Source organism: Miniopterus schreibersii (genome assembly GCF_964146895.1).
Source record: "Miniopterus schreibersii genome assembly, chromosome: X".
Lineage (NCBI taxonomy): Eukaryota > Metazoa > Chordata > Mammalia > Chiroptera > Miniopteridae > Miniopterus > Miniopterus schreibersii.
Window position 1 is genome coordinate 72805607 of NC_138104.1, and position 13937 is coordinate 72819543.

Consider the following 13937-nt stretch of genomic DNA (forward strand, 5'->3'; position numbering starts at 1 on the left):
CAATGTCACTAATCATCAGAGAAATGCAAATTACAACTTCAATGAAATACCACCTCACACATGTCGAAAGAGCTATTATTAATAAATCCACAAACACTAAGTGTTGGTGAGGATCTGGAGAAAAGGCAACCCTCATGCAGTGTTGGTGGGAATGCAGATCAGTGCAGCCACTTTGGAAAACACTATGGAGGGTCTTCAAAAAAGTTAAAAATTGAACTGCCTTATGGGCCATCAATTCCAATTCTTAGTAGATATGCAAAGAAACCCAAAACAGTAATTCGAAAGACTATATGCACCCCTATGTTCCATTACAGTGTTATTTACAATATTCAAGATATGGAAGCAACCTAGGTGCCCATCAGTAGACAACTGGATAAAAAGTGGTAAACATATATAATATATACCATGAAATATTACTAGGCTAAAAAATTTGACATTCGTGACAGAATGGTTGGACCTAGATGGTATTACGCTAAGTGAAATAAGTCAGATAGATAAAGACAAATACCATATGATTTTACTTCCATGTGAAATCTAAAGTACACTACATATGAACAAACAAAATAGAAACAGACTCATAGATACAGAGAACAAACTTATGGTTGCCAGATGGGAGGAAGGTTGGGGGACTGGGAAAAAAGGTGAAGGATTAAGAAGTATAAGTTGGTAGTTACAAAACAGTCAAGGGGATGTAAAGTACAACATAGGGAATATAGTCAATAATATTGTAATAACTATGTATGGTCCCAGTTGTTACTGGAAATATTAGTGTTAGCACTTTGTAAAGTATATGATTGTCCAACCTCTATGCTGCCCACCTAAAATTAATATGAATTATTATTGAATTGTAAACTGAATTTGAAAAATAAAATAATTTAAAAACAAAAAAATATAAAATTTGCTGATGGAATAACTGTGCATTTGTGGACCTAGGACAAATCTTAAGTAGTGACACCAGTCCCCTATTGGATCAACCCAAAACTAGTCATATTTAGGTGCAAAGGCCCTATATGTAACTTTCTATAAATGAGCGTCATTCAGTAGAGAGTGGCAAAAGTAGCATCAAATTTTTATTGATAAACAGCAAAAATTTCTGTCTGACAGTGAGAATAAAGATGGAAACAAACTGATGGACATTCTTGTCAGGCTTGTTGTGGAAGCCTCTTAACAGTGAATAGTTAAAATAATCCATAGCCTGAATCATGTAAATAATTCACTGATAGTGTTTGTTGAAAATAACATAGAGTTAAAAATAATTTCTGTTTCATGATAATTTGAAGATTCTTTTCATTTTCCTACATTTAAAAGTATTTAAACACCTTCCAAGGCCACTTAAAAATCATACACATATAATTACCTGTATGCCAGTATTCAGAATAATTCAGCTTTTACCAAACTTACCATACTAAATATCAAAGGAAACAGTGGCCATATTCCACTGAGCTCCTTTCTGAGGCTCTTACCTGCTCCACTGAACTGCATCTATGTCTGAGTCAGTACAGTTCAGACACACTTGAGTATTTAGCATTTTATACAATACCATTCACTATTTTGTACACCAACAAAGATGGTAGGAAGACCACTAAACTTGGAATGAAGTATAAATGAGTGAAGTGTTCAGCCTCACTTTTCCCACTTATAAAATAGGGTTACCATCCTTATACAAAGAGGCTTGGTTTCACGTGTTCTACAATATGCTGGCTTGGCATTCTGCACATGCTAATAAACATTGCTTATATGTGTGATGTAATGACTGAGAAGGCCACACAACAACTGTCTAAGAAGGACCAATTAAAATAGAAAACCAATACACATTGTTGAGTTAAAATTATACTTTCCTCTGGTTTAGAAAGGATTGTACTTTCAAGAACACAAAATAAATCCTAAAGAAAAAGGGAAAACTTATAGGGAAGGATTGCTCATAGCTGCATATTATACAATCTTCACATTTTCAGCCAATTTCCAGGAAATGTTTGCATTGCCTTTTTATATTTTCTTCCCAACAGCTATGGTATGTCACTATACATGACAGACAGACAAACACCCTGCCCCCCACAGCCAGTCTTCTTCCCTTTCCCTTCACCTTGAACCTCAGAAGCTCCTGCATCTCCTTTCTCTTGATGAGGTGTAATATTCTGAGTCTCAGTGGATGACTCCTCTTTCTGAGGTTGTTCATCACTGGGCTGCTGGTCCTAAGTGTATGTGTGTGAAAATGAAAAGTTTTGTTGTTAATACATGACAATGATAAAAATATACGTAATACATACATATAATCATAAATAAGAAGGGCATTTTGAAAACATGATATATTTAGTTATTTTTGTTGTTAATCCTATTTTTTCCACTGATTTTTTTGGGGGGTGGGAAGTGGAGGGAGGGAGGTGGAGAGACATAGAGGAAGATTGATACAAGAGAGACACATCCATTGGTTACCTCTCACTGTGCCCAGATTTATGGAACCTGCCACCCAGGTACATGCCCAGAATTGAACCTATGACCCTTTGCTCCCTGAGACAAAGCTCTAACCATTGGAAAACATAGGCCAGGGCATGATATATTTATTCTTAATGATGTTTCTTTTCCTTCAGCTTGGTTCCTACAAGAGGAGCTGCCCACAAGGACTTCCGAATCTCTTTTAAACTCTGCTGCAATCGATGTGGGCAGTCTTAATAAGCACGAGAAAGGAGTCATAAGGGTATTTCCACAGGCAACACCAGAATGGAAACCTCCTGGAACAATGTTTCCTTACTAAGGAATCCTCCTGGACCAATGTTTCCTTCTCTTTACCAGCAGGGAAGCTTTTGGCTCTGTATCTATATTCTTGTAACAGAACTTTCAGAAAAATAAATTTATGTTAATAAAATCAAATATTAAAGGACTCACAACCACGGGTCCTGCTGGCTGGGCAGACTCTCCATTTTCTACTAGTTTTATTTTCCATATTGATGTTGTTCTTACACGCCGACTCATTTCACACTGAAAGTACAACATTTTGATTTGGAAAATGTACTTAAAAAGATAACTATACCACTCTCATGGTTAAATGATTTCTTTCTTCTTCTTCTTTTTTTTTTTAACATTGAACGTACTTTAAAAATAAGTCCCAGGGTAAGTAAGTGTAAGTGTACAGCCATTTATGTCACGGCCAAGTTGGCTGTTTAATCACCTCAAGCATATGACAGAAGACGACGTTTGGTTTCACAACTGGATTCCCCTTTATGAAGCCAGTTAGGAAAATACTGGTTAAAACTTGACAGTTGAGTCACTACTGCTTTTGTCACACTCCCTTACGTAAAGTTCAGTTGGATCCCACAGAAAGGTTCAAGGCTCTCCATGCTGCCTGTGCTCTTTCGGCACCAGGAGACAGAGGTGATTAGCTGCGGTACTTATAGATGTGCGGCTTCTCCCCGGGCACTCTGCTTGGTGTACTACAAGTCTGGGAGACGCAGTTAGTCCCACAGCATTCCCGTTTCTAAGCCCTTCCTTTACCGCCCGCCCTGCCCCCTGCCCAGGGCCCCAGGGAGGACTCAGGATTCTGTGTTCTGCGGGCAGTTCCCGGTGCCTCCAGGACCCAGATACCTGACATAATGCCCCCAAGACTCTTTCTCTGTCCCCTCCCCTCGTCGGGCCACCATCTTCCTTGTCCAGGTCACGCCAGGACTTCAAGCGCCATGGCGGCCTTGATGCCTGAGAGGAGAAAGGCGATGACTCGAGGACCTTCCCTCTGAGAGGCCACAGATCCCGCAGTCCCGCCCCTACCGAAGCCCGCAAGCCTTCTCCTCACACTCACTCGTACTTAATTCAAGAGGGCTGCTCTGTAGACCTACCAGTTGAGTCTCAGATAGTAAAAAGGAATCAAGATAGAAGGAACACGTTCGCCTCTCGCCTAGCTGTCGTCCCAGAACTCGGACAGCAAGGCGCATGCGCAGCAACGGACATGGGCTGAAATGGGCATGCGCGGCAATGGGCATGTGCACTAATTTGGGGCAAGCAGTGACTTTTCATTTTCCCTCCACTCCTGCCAAGACTTGAAATTTACCTGGTTGTCTTAGAGTGAGGAAAGGTCAAGAGTTTTTATTTTTATTTTTTATCTCCTTCCCAGTCTTTCTTATGATTCCAGAAAGTTTTTGGACAGACTGCCCCAAGGTTGTTTTTGTGGAGAATGTGTCTCAAAAATATGGCTGTGACAGAAATTGATGTTGTTTTAGTACCTATTTTTACGTCTGCCTCAATTAATCACTTCCTTCTCTGCTTCTTGGTTTTCCCTCATGCCTACAAGGACATTGCTTACTTCTATAGATTATACATACCAGTTTTCTTTACTTTTTTCTTTTCTTGCTGCATATTTAAATCTCTGGATAGGCAACTGATCCCCCTGAGTACACCTGTGGTCATTGAGTCAATGTATTGTTAGAAGTATCCTTAAATAATGGTTCTAGGGTCTGGACTCAGCCCACTATCCCATTGTGTGCAGCAATGGTGACTATGCTCATATTATACTTCTCTAGTATAGGTCCTTCCGGTAGCTCTGAAGTAAACGAAAAAGTTATATGCAACTTTTATCTTCTTAGGCAAGAGATTCCTCCATTAGTAAAGTGATGTGGATGAAGCCAATGGAATATTACTTTTGTTAATCTAGACAATACTCTGTGTTCAGGTTTCTATTCCATTACTTTTACATAGCTTAGCAGTTAGTAGTGTATGTAAGGCAAGGAGAAGAATGTGGCCCTAATCAGAAAGTAGCACTTTATGAATAAATTAAGATATATTGTTGCCCTAACTCCTGTGTATTTCATCCTTTGGGCTTCTGAATTTATTGGAGTGATATTTGTTTAATAAAATTACACAGGTTTCAAGTGTACAATTCTATAATAAATCATCTGTATATTGTATTGTGTTTGCACTACCTAAAGTCAAGTCTCCTTCTGTCACCATTTATCTGCCTTTAACCCTCTTCTACCTCCCCCACCCCGTTTTTCCTCTGGTAATCACCATATTGTTGTCTGCGTCTATGAGTTTTTTTGCTTAAGCCCTTCACTTTTTTCACCCAGCCCCCAACTTCCTTCCCTCTGATAGCTCTTAGTCTGCCTCTATTGTGTTTGTTTATTTTGTTCATTAGATTCCTTGGCTCATTTTTAAATTGGATTGTTTAGGTTTTTTTTGGTGTTGAGTTGTATAAGTTCTTTATAAATTTTGGATATTACCTTCTTATCAGATGTGTCATTGGTGAATATGTTCTCCCATTCAGTGGATTGTCTTTTCTTTTATTGTTGGTCCTTTCTTTGCTGTCAAAACATTATTAATTTAATGCAGTCCCATTTTAAATTTTTTTCTTTTGTTTTTCTTGCCCGAGGAGATGCATCAGTAAAAACATTGCTTTGAGAAATGTACAAGGTTTTACTGCCTATGTTGTCTTTTAGGATTTTTATGGCTTCAAGTCTTACATTTAATCCATTTTGAGTTTATTGTTGGGTATGGTATAATTAGGTGGTCTTGTAATCCACTCTTCTATTTTTGAAATATTGTCTCTGTTAAAGTGTTTTTGTAAAAGATAAATTGTTAACTAATACGTAACCCATAGATAAACAGCCTATTTGTGAAAATGTTTCAGGAACTGACTTCAAAGGGAGATGACTGTAGCAACTGGACATTCTGGCTCCAAGACACTTGTTGACTTTCAACCATAAAATCCAGACCTCCACTTGACCAGTTTTGAGATAACCATCAAAATGGACTGTGCTGACTTACACATTGAGAACTTTGAATCTCCCTCCCTCTGATTTCTTTGTTCTGCTTTCCCTCTCTCCCCTAATAAAACCCCCTGCTTTCACTTAGATGTTAAGGTGGTCTTTAGAACCAGAGTCTGCCATCTTCTTAGGCTGCTGGTACTTGAATAAACCTTTCCTTACATCAGCACCTCCCTCTCCAGTATTTTCTTTCAAAGCAGCTGGCAGCCAAACCCAAATTCAGTATCAGCATTTGGTGAGCCAGCCAGGAGTAACTCTCAGCTGCTGGAGCAGGCTGACCCTGTGGCAGGGACTGCAGGGACTTCCAGCAGCTGCAAGAGTTCCTTATCTTTGGGACTCTCCCCACTCTCCCTCTCACAGCATCAGCTGCCTATAAATACTTTGCTGGTGAACGGAAACGATCTTAGGGGGTGTCGATGGGCTCCAAGTCTGCTTAAGTTGAATTGGTGTGCACACTGTAAATCCTCTGTTTCCGCTGTTTGGGCCTTGTGTCATTTACACCTTACCAGGGTCATTTGTGGTAAATGTTGGTGTGAGATGAGATTCTAAGGCTAGTGTCCCAGTCCCTCCTTTGGGAGGATTTAGTTTGAGAGCACTTATTTGTTTGAACTTTGTCTTTGCTTTGGGTTTTGTTTTGTTTCTGTTTTGAAATGGGCAGCTTGGTCTCCATCCTATCAGAGAGTCTATTAGATTCTTTTTTAGCTGACTCATCAACCTACTGCTATAAGCCAATGACTAAGAAAAAGATGATTCTATTGTAATACTGCATGGCCTATATATGTGTTAGATTCTAAAGAAAGGTGACTTAAGTGGATCCTTGAACTATTACACTATCTTACAATTGGAATTGTTTGGACAAAGGTCTGGTAAAAAAGATGAGCTATCTCATATACAAGCTTTTATGTCATTGCATAACAAAGATTCTGCTCAGAAAGGAACCAAATTAATATTTCACAGTGGGGAGGGAAATGATCCCATCCCCCTCCTGATAGCAAAACTCTAGAAGGAGAAGAGAATGAAGAAATGAGTTTCTTGAACACCCTAACCCTGCCCTTGAGGTTCCTGGAGCATTTTCGATCTCCAGGGAGATCATGCCACCCTTAAACTCTGTATTAACTGCAGAAGCAGCAGCGGTGATTGCCCCACCTCAATATGAAAGAGAAATAGGAATGGCCTCCCTTACTAAAACCCACAGGGCACTCACTTTGTCCAGGGAGTTTCCTATTTTGGGGCAGGGCAAGAGCCTTCGAGGCAATTCCCTTTGAATAATACCCAATTGGAGGCATAAAGCAACAAGACCGACCAGCAGGATACTATTCGGCTTACACTCTATTTTTGACCTCAGATCTCAATTGGAAAAATACAACTTCTCACATAAGGATCACACACAGAAGGTGGATAATATGTTTACTTCTATTTTTGCCACTCACCACCCTACATGGGAGGATCTATAAACCCTTATTTATTTATTTATTTATTTAATTTATTTATTTATTTATTTAATTTTTATTTAAAATATTACAAATGTCCCTTTATCTCCCCAATGACCCATTCCACCCCATCCCATCCCCTTCCCCAGTCCCTTTTCCCACCATTGTCCATGTCTTTGACAAACCCTTCCTTTAAAAAAAATATGCTTTTATTGATTTCAGAGAGAGGAAGGGAGGGGCAGAGAGAGATAGAAACATGAATGATGAGAGAATCATTGATCAACTGCCTCTTGCATGCCCCCTACTTGGGATCAAGCCTGCAATCTGGGCATGTGCCCTGATGGGGAATCTAACAGTGACTTCCTAGTTCATAGGTCGATGCTCAACCACTGAGCCACACAGGCTGGGCTGATTTTCTTTCTTTTTAAAAAAATAATTTATCTTTACTGTTGAAAGTATTACAGATAGCCCCCTTCCCCCCCACCCCCCCCATTGATCTCCTCCACCCCACTCCTGGGCCTTCCCAATACTATTGTTTGTGTCACTGGGTTATGCATTTATGCATATAGGTTCTTTTTTTTTTCTAAATATATCTTTATTGATTTCAGAGAGAGGAAAGGAGAGAGAGAAACATCAATGATGAGAGAGTCATTGATCAGCCGCCTTCTGCACCCCCATGACTGGGGATGGAGCCCGAAACCGGGGCATGTGTCCTGACCGGGAATTGAACCACGATCGCCTGGATCCTAAGTTGGCACTCAACTGCTAAGCCACACCCGGCCTGCCTGCATACAGGTTCTTTGATTAATCTCCCCAGACCCACTCCCCCACCCCCAGTGATCCCTCAGTCTGTTTCATGCTTCTGTGTCTCTGGATCGATTTTGTTCATCAGTTTATTTTGTTCATTAGATTTCACATATGAGTGAAATCATGTGATATTTTTCTTTCTCTGACTGGCTTATTTCATGTAGCCTAATACTCTCCGGTTCCATCCATACTGTCCCAAAGAGTAAGAAATCCTTCTTCTTTACTGCTGCATAGTATTCCATGGTGTAAATGTCCCACAGTTTTTTTATCCACTCATCTACTGATGGGCACTTGGGCTGTTTCCAGATCATTGCTATTGTAAATTGAGTTGCTATGTACATAAGGGTGTATAAGTTGTTTCTGATTGGTGTTTCAGTTTTCTTAGGTTATGTTCCAAAAAGTGGGATCACTGGGTCCATACTTAAGTTTTGAGGAGACTCCATACTATTTTTCCATAGTGGCTGCACCAGTCTGCATTCCCACCAGCAGTGTACTACGGTTCCTTTTTCTCTACATCCTCACCAGCACCTGTCATTTGTTGATTTGTTGATTGTAGCCATTCTTACAAGTGTGGAGTGATACCTCATTGTGGTTTTAATTTGCATCTCTCTGATGATTATTGACTTTGAGCATTTTTTCATATGTCTCTTTGCCATCTGTATGTCCTCTTTTGAGTAGTTTCTGTTTAGGTTCTTTGGCCATTTTTAAATTGTGTTGTTTGTCTTCCTTTTGTTAAATTGTATGAGTTCCCTATATATTTTGGATATTAAACCTTTATCGGATGTGTCATTGGCAAATATGTTCTCCCATACAGTGGGCTCCCTTTTTGTTTTGTTGATGGTGTCTTTTGCTGTGCAGAAGCTTTTTATTCTGATACAGCCCCATTTTTTTTATTTCCTCCCTAGTTTCTCTTGCCCTAGGAGATGATATTCTTTTTTCAGTGTCCTGTAGTTTTATGAGTACACGTCTTTTACATCCTTGGTTAAGTTTATTTCTAGACATCTTATTTTTTCACTTGCAATGGTAAATCATATTCCTTTTTTAGTTTTTGTTTCTGAGAGTTCACTGTTGGCCTATAAAATGCCATCGAATTTCTGATGTAAATTTTGTATCCAGCTACCTTGCCGAATTCATTTATCAAATCTAGTAGTACTTTGGTGGAGTCTTTAGGGTTTTCCATGTACAATATTATGCCTTCTGAGAATAATGACAGTTTTACTTTCTCTTTTCTTTTATGTTTCTTCCTGTCTGATGGCTGTGGTGAGGACTTCCAGTACTATGTTGAATAAGACTGGTGAAAGTGGACAATCCTGTCTTGTTCCTGTTTTTAAGGGAAATGTTTTTAGTTGTTGACCATTGAATATGATGTTGGCTGTAGGGCTGTCATATATGGCCTTTATTATGTTGAGGTATGTTCCCTCTATTCCCAATTTGCTGAGAGTTTTTATCAAAGACGAGTGCTGCATTTTGTCAAATGCTTTTCCTGCATCTATTGACATGATCATATGATTTTTGTCCTTCATTTTGTTTATGTAATGTATCACATTTATTGATTTGCGGATGTAATACCAGTCTTGCATCCCGGGAATAAATCCCACTTGGTCATGTCCTATGATCTTTTTAATGTATTGCTGGATCTGGTGTGCTAAATAAGATTGTTTACAAACTCAAGAGGAAAGAAAAAGAGAGTACTGAAATAAATAAAATCAGAAATGAAAGAAGAGATATAACAACTGACCCAACAAAAATACAAGGGATTGTAAGAAAATATATTAGCATCTATGATGATTGAGGATTTTAGCATCTATGTTCATCAGGGATATTGGCCTGTAATTTTCTTCCTCTGTAGCCTCGTTATGTGGTTTTGGGATTAGGATGATGCTGGCCTCATAAAAAGAGCTTGGGAGCTTTCCCTCCTGTTTTGTTTTCTGGAATAGTTTGAGGAGGATATGTGTTAATTCTTTGAATGTTCGGTAAAATTCGCCTGTAAATCCATCTGGTCCTGGATTTTTGTTTGCTGGGAGTCTTTTTTATATTACTGCTTCAATTTTATTAGCTGTTTTTGGCCTATTAAGGTTTTCTGATTCTTCCTGATTTAGCTTTGGAAGAGTGTATGCTTCTAGGAATTTTCCATTTCATCCAGGTTGTCCAGTTTGGTTGGCATATAGTTGCTAATATATTTTCTTACAATCCCTTGTATTTTTGTTGGGTCAGTTGGTATATCTCTTCTTTCATTTCTGATTTTATTTATTTCGGTACTCTCTTTTTCTTTCCTGTTGAGTTTGTAAACAATCTTATTTATATTTTCATCAATCTTATTTATCTTTTCAAAGAACCAGCTCTTGGTTTATTGATTTTTTATATATTTTTTTTTAGTCTCTATGTCATTAAGTTCTGCTCTAATCTTTATTATTTCCTTCCTTCTACTTCCGTGGGGCTTTTCTTGCTGTTTTCTTTCTAATACTTTTAGTTGTTGTGTTAGATGGTTTGTTATAGCTTTTTCTTGTTTCTTGAGATATGCTTGTACTGTTATGAACTTTCTTCTCAGGACTGCTTTTGCTGTGTCCAAAAAGATTTGGGGTTGTGTGCTCATTTTCATTTATTTCCAGGAAGTTTTTTTTTTTGAAATATGTCTTTATTGATTTCCATGAGAGGAAGGGAGAAGGAGAGGGAGAGAGAAACATCAATGATGAGTAAGTCATGGATTGGCTGCCTTCTGCACAGCCCCGAATGGTGATTTAGTCCGCAAGGCGGGCATGTGCCCTTCCTAGGTTGATGCTCAACTAGTGAGCCACACCCGGCAGTGCTGTTTCCAGGAAGTTTTTGATATCTTCTTTTATCTCATTGCTAACTCATTCATTGTTTAATAACGTGCTATTTAGATTCCATTTGTTTGAATATTTTTGAGTTTTTTTTGTAGTGGTTGATATCTAGTTTCATTTCATTGTGATCCAAGAAGATGATTTCAACCTTCTTCAATTTGTAGAGACTTGTTTTGTGCCCTAACATATGGTCTGTTTTTGAGAATGTTCCATGTACACTTGAGAAGAATGTGTATTCTGCTGCTTTTGAATGGAATGTTCTGTAAATGTCAATTAAATCCATTAGATCTAGTGTGTCATTTAAGGTCTCTGTTTCCCTGTTGATTTTTTGTCTTGATGATCTGTCCAATGATGATAGTGTGGTGTTAAAGTCCCCCACTATGATTTTGTTGGTATTGATATCTCCCTTAAAGTCCACCAAGAAATTTTTTATATATTTAGGTGCTCCTATGTTGGGTGCATATATGTTTATAAGGGTTATTTCCTCCTGTTGGATTGATCCCTTTAGTATTATGTAGTGACCATCTTTGTCTATTGTTATGGTCTTTATTTTGAAGTCTATTTTGTCAGAAATAAACATTGCTCCTCTAACCGTTTTTTCTTTTCCATTTGCATGGAATACTGTTTTTTATCCCTTCACTTTTAGCCTATGTGGATCTTTTACTATTATGTGGGTCTCTTGCAGACAGCATATATTTGGGTCACTTTTTTTTAATCTATTCAGTTACCCTATGTCTTTTGATTGGAACATTTGTTCCATTTACATTTAAGGTTACTATTGATATATACTTATTTAAAGCCATTTTTTCCCTTCATGTTGATGTACCTTTCTCTCAACATTCCTTCTTCTTAAAGCAGTCCTTTTAACATTCCTTCCAATGCTGCTTTGGTGATACTGAACTCCTTTAGCCTTATTTTGTCTGGGGAGCTCTTTATTTCACCTTCCATTTAAAAGATAAGCCTTGCTTGGATAAAGCCATCTTGGTTGCATGTTCTTGCTTTTCATTACTTTGAGAAATTCATGCCACTGCTTTCCAGCCTGAAGTGTTTCTGTTGAGAAATCGGCTGTCAGCGTTATGAGGGTTCCCTTGTTGGTCACTGCTTGTCTCTCTCTTGCAGCTTTTAATATTCTCTTTGTCCTTAATATTTGCCATTTTAATTATGACGTGTCTTGGAGTGGTTGTCTTTGGGTTTTTCTTATCTGGGACCCTCTGTGCTTCCTAAACTTGTGTGGCTTTCTCCACCAGTTTACGGAAGTTTTCTGACATGATTTTCTCCACCATGTTCTCTATCCCTTCCTGACTCTCCTCCTCTAGCACCCCTGTGATACAGATATTGTTTCATTTCGTGGTGTCTCAAAATTCCTTTAAACTATCCTCATGCTTTTTAAGTATTTTTTCTTTTTGCTACTCTGAGTGTGTGTGTGTGTTTACGTTATCTTCTAATTCACTTATTCTATCCTCTGCTTCATGGAGCCTTGCTTTTAATTCCACCCAGTGTATTCTTTATATCAGATATAGTACTCTTCACTTTTGCTTGGTTCTTATTTATCATATCTAGTTCTTTTTTCATGTTGAGGGAGCTCTCACTAAGTTCCTCGACCTTCCCATTAAGTGTCTTTTGGTTCTCACTAATTTCCTTGATCATTTTTATAACCACTACTTGGAAATCTATTTCTGATAACTTGCTTAACTCCATCTCATCATGGTCTTTTTCTGGCCATTTTCCTTGTCTACAGTTTGGGAGTTGTTTCTTTGTCTCCCCATTTTAGTGATTCCTAGTGTTTGTATCTATATTAGATACATTTCTGTATCTCAGTCCTGTAGGGTGAGATTTTGCAGTGTATGTCTGTTGGAGCCCATAAGTGTGCTTTACTTATATTTCTGAGCTATATGGTCTAGGCATGTCCCTTTTGTGGGTGTCCCCTTTATGGGTTCTTTGGACTCTCCTGTTGTGATTGAGTCTAGATTGATGTTGACCTGTCCATGGGAGAACTCTCTTCTCAGGTTGGCTAACTGTTAGGCTCAGCCACAACCATGTGGTGTGAACTGCTGTACAGGTGCTGATAGGGCAAAACAAAACATGATCAAACTGCCAGGAAACAAACAGTAACTTGCAGAGGGAAGATGGCCGCACTGTGAGAAGCAGCAGAGTGCCTCCGCTCCCAGCCATGGACTCCATTTGCTCCAAAAATCCTACTTAGCCGGTTTGGAAAAACCAGAAAAACATACCTGAGTGGACAGAGTGAGAGTAGGGTGCACTGAAAAAACATCATAGAGCCCAGTAAGAGAGGACATGTAGAAAGGGGGAGTCCCCTCTGAAGCCTGGGCTGGGCTCCGGGCCCCGAGGCTTGGAGGCTGCCAAGCTCCCTCCCCTCGGGAGTGCAGACTGGCATCCAAAAGCAGAGATCTCACACAGGGAGAGCAAGAGAGGGGAAGAAGCACCCTGCGCAGAGGGCAGAGGGACCCAGGGGACCAGTGTACCCGTGAGGAGGGGATGGCGCCTTCCTAGGAAACAACGCTTCTAGTGGAGGATGCGACCAGTGTCTATTGTTAGGTGTGCTGACATAGGAAGGGCTGTCCCAAGGTGTGTGGCTCCCAAGTAGTAAGGGACCAGAGGTTGGGACTGAGCAGTTGTACTCCCGGACCCTCTGCCTCCTTGTAAGGCATTGTGTTGAGCCCCAGAAAGCACTGAATCTGCATAGCATGGGGGAGGGGAAGAGAGCCCTCCCACACAGAGCTCCCGGTGCAGAGAGGCTGGGATTTGTGGCCAGCCCTGAGGGTGCCATGGTGGCACGTGGAGCCGCCCCAGCTTTGCTGAGATCAGCCATGCGAGGAGTTGTGTGGAGCTGACTTTGGGTCCCCTCCCGCTGGGTGTCTTGGTGCACGGGTGGTAGGACCTTGAAGGGCAGACTCTCTGCCTACGTGTTGCTTTGTGCATTTTTTATTCTGATCACGGAACTGGTTCCCACCTTCCCGAAGTGCACTGCATGGAAAGACCAGCAGAGGCTGGGATTGGTGTCTGCCCAGTAGTCTGTTTGAGGGGCAGGCCTGGCACAACAAGCCAACCAGAGCTGGGAAGGGAGGGACAAAGTCCGCCTGCCTCACCTGCAGCCTGGGAGTACCACCCCC